Raw genomic sequence first — 7,238 nt, 5'->3', positions numbered from 1 at the left:
AAATTAAGAGAAGCTCACCCTTAAAATGACAATAAAGAGTAATTCTTTTGTTCTTCAGAATAATCTTCAGAATAATTGGCTTTCTGTTTTAAGTTTTTTACAGTTTATCAAGAGCAAATATTGTTTAAATTAAAAAAAAAAAATTAACTGAAAATAATAGTGTATAAAAGCTCTTAGAACAATGTGAAGATATCATTCTTTTGTTAACGTACAACTTGCATTTTAGCAAATTGATCTGCTCTAATTATTTTTTTTAATACAGATTATATGTAAATGTAACCTGACATCTAAGGTACAATTGAGAGTTTTGTTTATAAACTGTATTTAAGATGGGAAAGAACGGACTGTCACACTGGAAAAGCCACTTTTTAAATTGATTTTCTTCAGTTTTCTGAAAAATAGCTGCTATTTGAGCCAAATTGAGCCATTCATTGCACAAATCAATTAAAACCACTTTTTGAAATATCCTAAATTTAAGTGTCAAAGCACTTGGTTCAGTCCATAGCTTTTTTTTGTATTTACAATAAATTTCCTAAAATAATAAAAGAAAAGACACTATTAAACGATAAAGCTTTTTTTGGGTTATTAAATAATAAATAATTTATTTCAGAAGCCATTTTGATTAACTCAGTGCTCTAATGTAAGTTGTTGCAATAATTCAACTCAAATTCAGTAGCAGTCGCTGAATGATAACGGTAAATTTATTTGAATTTATATTATAAACCGGAATTATAAAAAACAATGTACATTATTTCATCGCATTTCTCCACTTTTTTTGTTTTACGGAGTTAATCGAGTTGTGCAGTGTAAATTCTTTTAAACATGGTATACTAACAGTTTTTATGTTGATCTGTAACATTTGAGTGAAACATTAGCTCAGAAAAATTCATACATTCTCTCTCTAATGTGCCAATTTTGGTGTAATGGACGGCTAAACCACTATAAAGTATTAATATGAATTAGTTAATAAAATAAAATTCCAAATTTGAAAATTTAAATTCCTCTAAACGGATTTTCCACTTTTTCTTTTTTGAGATTACCTGTAGTATAGATTTTCTCTGTACTTGGTAATTACATTTCTTAGATCTACATACATTATACGTATAAATCTTCATGTGTATCATTAGATAAAATCCAAATCCTAGCTCGGGAATCGAACTACCAGCAGGACGTATTATTAAAAAGCTTTATTAATCCCGTTTTAAACCGCTCGGCTATCGTGACGCCATAAAATACAATATGTAAGCATTCTGTAGACCAAAATAAGCTAATATTTAAAATTTAAATTGGGTTTACTGTTGCTTCCAGAAACTTTTTAACAGGCAATTGAATTATTTTCTGATTTTTGATGTTTACTACAAGTACAGTCGAACCCTCTCAACAACGGACACTGGCAGGGAAAAGCAAAATGGCCGCTGTTTGGAGGTGGCCGTTAGAAGGAGGTAGACAAGTTTCATAATGAAAAAATATGGATTTTTTTTTCCAAACATCTATTTAAAAATTGTTTATTATTAATAGATTTAAAAACGTACATAATTGCATAATCATTTAGCTAAATGATATGCATCAAGTTTTTCTTAATTATCCAAAATATTTATCAAAAAACTACATATTGACTTATATTAATTAATAATCTTTATAATAATCATCACATTTATTCTTAACAATAATAGTTTATGGTAAAATTATCATCATACTATCATCTATTATTACAAAAATAGAACAAATCTTTCGGGAAGTTGACGATGGCTCGATTTGGTTTTTGCAAAATCTTCCAACACATTTATTTTCTCTTCTAGGGTTAACCACTTTCGTTTGAGAGATATCGGAAAAAAGTAATATTGTTCGTCCAAAGTAATATTGAAAAATGATTAAAATGGTACAAGATGTATGGAGCTTATATAGGAAACTTTAGGAAAAACCAGAAAAAAAAAACAAAAACTTGAGAGGGGATAATTCTGTTTATCACCGCGTCAAACGAACTTTTAAGAATAAGGTGGTCGTTGGTGGGAGGTGAAACATTTAATCTGTTCCCCAAAATCAATGTCCGCGGTCGCTATGTAGAGTGACCGTTAGACGGAGGTTCTTTTATATAGACAAGTATATAGGAGTAAAACGGGGAAATCCAAAAACTGGTCAGTAAATGGAGGTGGCCGCTAGTGAGAGTGTCCTTTATATGAGGCTCGACTGCATATGTTTTGAATTACTGTAATATTTACAATGTTAGTTCGGTTTGCAGCTAGTTTGGTCGAGAATTATCTTTCGAAAACTTGAACTGAATGCAATGTTAGTCTGGAGATAGAGAGAATGCAATGACTATAACTAATAAACTTCAATAATAGCTTTATACGTTGTTTATACAACGTAACAATCAAAACTGTAACAAACTGTAAAACTAGCTCATTTTATTTGCCTCAGTCAATAAAATATCACGAATTCTGTTCCGATCTCCTAAAAGAACAAATTGGAAAAAAAAAATCAATAGAAATCATTCTGATATAAAGAATTTTGATAAAAGAATGTTTCCTGGTCAGTTCTTATAATAGCACACTAAAAATTAGAAAAAATAATCGCAAGACTATATATTTTAGAAGCCATTATAGACTGTCTACGATCATTTACTGCTAGTTAAACCATAAGCTCGGCCTTGGACACAGTAAAAGAATCAGATAAACTTAAAACTAACAGCAATTCTTTTAGGCAAACTTCCAATGTGCCGATCCCATTAGGATAGTTCGGAGGGTAAACAGGATTTTCCTCTGTTTTAGTGCCGGAAATAACTTAGATAATAATATACGGTTCCTCTGTGCACGCCAAAACAATGGGAATCAATAATTTATTGAATATTGAATTCTAATACACAAACTTATAACAATTAAATATTGGAAATAAACCAAAATACAAATTTTTAATAATAATGTTGTTGTTACTGACATATGTCTTCCAAACTTTATTTTGTCTTTGTTACACTAAGAACTAAAACAGTACGTAGATGGATTTTTTTTTTCCAAAAAAATCGTCGGCAAACAGTAATCATCGCTAACAAACTTTTCTTTTCCTTGCCTTGATCTTCGAAGGCTGGTGAAGAGACTCCTGAATAAAGTATGAAGGCGTGGATTTGTCCAAGGAAATTAAGAAGTGTCCTAAATAAGACAAAAAATGTGGCTATGTCATGGACACGGCCGTGTGAATACGTTTACGTAACAGGTTATATTTTTTTACATAAAATATTTTTATTTATGTATTTAAGATGAAACAATGTGTCTTCATAATCGACGATCGAACACAATCTATGCCTATACAGTCCGTTGTCGATGTAGAAGCGATTTCATCATCCACTTGCATAATATCAACCGCCCCAGCTGCAGATATACTGACACCGTCGTTGATCCGCTCGGCCGCATTCATTCTTTTACGTTCCTGGCACAGCTTGACTCGGTCATATGGTGTTTTATTATTACCATTCGATTGTTCTTGAGAAGCCCTTTCCAACCGTATACGATCTCTGTATTTGGTTTTGGCTTTTCGACGCGTATAGGCCGACATTATATATTTTTGTATTCTAACACCTTATTATATTCACTGTCACTATTTTACACTAATGTTTTACATACAATCGATAGATTGTGACGATAGCTGACGATTAAAACTTAAACGAACATCTTAGCTTCTCCGAGTCAAAAGTTATACTAATTGTAAATCTCGATACGCAGCAAAATGATCTCAAAATTGCGGCGCTTCCGACTCCACCGCGAGCGATGCGTCACAGTCCTCGCTTATCGTAATGAATTCTTTGATCCTTTAGCTATCCAGTGGTCTAATTTAATTTTGGATTTGGACTATCTATCGATTCGCAACTATAATGCCAAACTGTATCCCCCGATTTTGTTATCATTAGGTTTTTTTGGATTGCCTCCGTATGATAGCAAATTTAAAGACGTATTCACGTCAAAAAATAAAATGGGATAAATTAATTTTAATTAAACTTTACTGCATCTATAAACTAATCTGGGTTGTTGTATAAAAATTGCAGTTATAAAGGAGGATTTGCCCTATATTTTAAAGAAAATTTGGGAATTTTATCTTTTATGGAGAAAGAGAAAAAAATTGTCAAAGTTGGATGTTTTTCAACGTTACGCTTTTTCGTGCACTTTTTGACGATCAACCCTTTATACCACTGTCCTACAGGACAGTTTTAATTTAAAGAATAAATGATAAAAGTGAAAAGATTTCTCTGATTACCAATGAATCATATTTACACATCCTCGCCGGCTGTACAGTGTAATCAAATCTTCAGCTTGTTGATTGGTCATGATTAGTTCAAACGGATGATAACTTAATATCTTTAATTTTCTCTCTGATATGTATTATATTCTTTTCATCGAGATGAATTTTTATTAGTTAATAATTTCATAAGCCTATTTAGTTTGATACTGCTAGTTGCGAGTGTAGATTTTAGATTAGTAACATTCAAAACTTGTAACATTATCGCTTTCCATAATTTGTAGGATTGGATATTTTTAGAAGAAAAGCTTTTCGTCAAACAGACAATATCTGTATAATCGATTTCTTTGTTGTTGATTGTATATGCCCAGACAAATAGAATCTGCCTTAATGTTTTTAAAGTTTTTTAGGCAAATAACACAAAACAATTTTGGTTTTACAATATCACCTAAGTTGATTAGCTTCTTACATTATTTGATTGCTAAATGAATAGAGTTGAAGTAACAACAAAATTTGAACAAAAATAGAGACACAGACGTGACACTTGGAAAATAAAATTATTACCTAATAATCGAAAATAGGCGTAAGAAGAACCATTTTTCTAAAATATTTAATGTTATATTAAGTTATAATAACATTTCCTTTTCTTTTTTTTAAAGATGAGAGCTTTTACCAGCAAAAAACTAATTGCAATACTGAAAAGTAAATATATATTCACCTGCGAACATAGATGAAAGCAATTAAATCTAAACACTGAAAACGCAGGTACAAAAAGCAGTTTCAGAGCTAATTTCCTAAAATACAGACACCCATTTTAAAATTATTTAAAAAACAAAGTATAAATGCTAAATGAAAGCGTTATAAATGGCAAGATTAACACGTGAATAATTGGTATAAGTGAAGCAGGACGATAGACATACCAAAAAAAATAGACATACCATTATTTTAATAATTTTTGGACATGTATAATTTTTCTTGAGCTACCTTAATTAGACAATGATTTAATATTAATAAATCCATAGGATGGATATCAAAGATTGCTTTTTCCTCATTTGAAACATTCATTAAAAAGTCATCTAACTTTTTTGTCTTTACCTCTTTCATTGAATATGCAAGTTACGAAAGCTGATTGTACTTCCGTCGACGACACCTAATTGGTAGTTGGACGTTAAGCCTCGCCTGAAAAAAATAGGCGATTACTTTACTTTACTTTTACTTTCGTAAGCAATTACACACACAATTTAGTTAGTGAGGTATCAAAGTACGAAATTTCACTCTTATTAAGCCAAGAGAAGTTTTATTCCCATTTTTGGGCTCTTTGAGATTAATAATAGGGAATAATTGAATCATTTTGAAGGAAGAATAGTGTAAGTTGTTGAATCCTATGCGCCTTGAATGTGTGGACTCGGAGGAGCCATTCTTGCCTTGAAGAGCCATTCTGAATTGTTTATTATTTATTGGTTCTAGTTGTGATGAAAGTGTTACTAAGAGAATTAGCTTTGAGAATATAACACCTAAGAAAAGAATGAAATCGAGCATATATACATCTTTTTATTTTTATGCCAGCAAATTCGTTTTCTTTATATACCTTTTATGTATCCACTACAGAGGCATTTCTTTTTTCATATTATTTAGGTAGGCCGTTGTCATGAAGAGAAAGTGTATGATAGAGGTTTCCTTTTTACACGCAGTGTGCTCTCATTCATGATAGGTTAAGGGGGCGGTGATTTGTGTAAAGAGAGTGAAAAAAAGAAGTACACTTAGTTGGATGAGATTTAGAAAGGGTTAGTAAATTTGTGGGTGAATCGCATTCAAGTTGGCATGAGGGGATTTTCCTAGTGTTTGTAGTAAAAAATAGTGCGGCAGTTCTAGGATGGAGATGGGAGTCCATGTGACGGCGCCTTGGTGGCCTGCTGCCGCCTCTGTAACAAACATCTAGATCACGAGGGCGGAACATATACACACATGCCGACCAACCAAAACACTAGCACAATGTTTTATATCAACAACCTCTACATACCACATTATACTCAGTATAGGACCCCCTTCGTTTCTCTGTTATATCTCTTCCTTCTTCAGCTTCTTCATCCACCTCTCCAGTAAAGCCCTCTCCTCGTAGTCTCAAATCTCTTGGAAGTGACAAACGGCTGGCTGATTTTCTCTTTCTCCTATACAGAATACCTTACTGTTCGCCTGTAACTATGTTTGAATGCAGAATCCTGAGAGAGTTGTGCGTTCAAAGACATACCCAGTAGTTGAACTAGCTCTGAGGAATCTAGGACGGCACTGCTGAACACTGCGCAATACTGGCAAACCGCTGCTGATATGTTTTGATTCATATCTAGCCCAAGGAGTATCCACTCTTCAGCTCTATCTATCCCTCCTCTTATCCTCACACAACAAAGGCACACATTTGTAGGCCTTGTAGCCGCCCCTTTAGCACAAACGATTCCCTTCCGTTAAGATGTTCTGCCTCTGTTTGAACAATTGTATCTATTGCTGCGGCTCCGGAAATTCCACCCGAGGGCACTACTCTGAACGCTAGAATCCAATCTACATGGAAAAAAAAGAAATCAACTACATTAAAAAAAAAAAAAATACATAAAGCAAAGGTCATAATTCACCATTCACAAACTCAGCACACAATCCCTTTTTTAAGGAATAAAAATATCTGCATGATTCAAGAACTTGTAAATGTTCTTTGGGTAACTAGAGACCAAAATAATTATTTCTATAATTTCATTTAAAAACTCAACAATCGATCCGTTGCGTTCATTTTAGTGCATTACCCTGTACATAATGTCTTTTATTTACAAAAAATAATAGTATACAATAACTTCTAAAACATATTTTACAATAAAAGACCTACGCTAGGTCAAAGACCATCAGCGGAGGTTGTTGTTTAGATCCAATTATTTAAATGAACAAGTGAATATATGTTATAAAAGAAATGAAAGAAACCAAAATATAGAACTGTTAAGAATGTAATTAATCCAAATTATTACTAATTAATT

The 7,238-nt window shown here is 32.4% G+C and overlaps 1 long non-coding RNA gene across 1 annotated transcript; it reads right to left on the bottom strand.

Moving 5' to 3' along the window:
• Nucleotides 1-4,883: 4,883 nt before the first annotated feature.
• On the bottom strand, nt 4,884-6,781 carry LOC141458823 (uncharacterized). The gene is made up of 3 exons (XR_012461190.1): nt 6,245-6,781; nt 5,813-6,146; nt 4,884-5,403 (listed from the first exon to the last, which is right to left on the bottom strand). It is a non-coding gene; the product is annotated as an uncharacterized lncRNA (long non-coding RNA).
• Between the last annotated feature and the right edge of the window lie 457 nt (nt 6,782-7,238).

Source organism: Rhodnius prolixus, unplaced genomic scaffold (genome assembly GCF_049639745.1).
Source record: "Rhodnius prolixus isolate KJV_2025 unplaced genomic scaffold, Rpr scaffold_5, whole genome shotgun sequence".
NCBI classification, from domain to species: Eukaryota; Metazoa; Arthropoda; class Insecta; order Hemiptera; family Reduviidae; genus Rhodnius; species Rhodnius prolixus.
The sequence above is the reverse complement of the archived record's forward strand: the minus strand, read 5'-3'. Positions and strand labels throughout refer to the sequence as shown.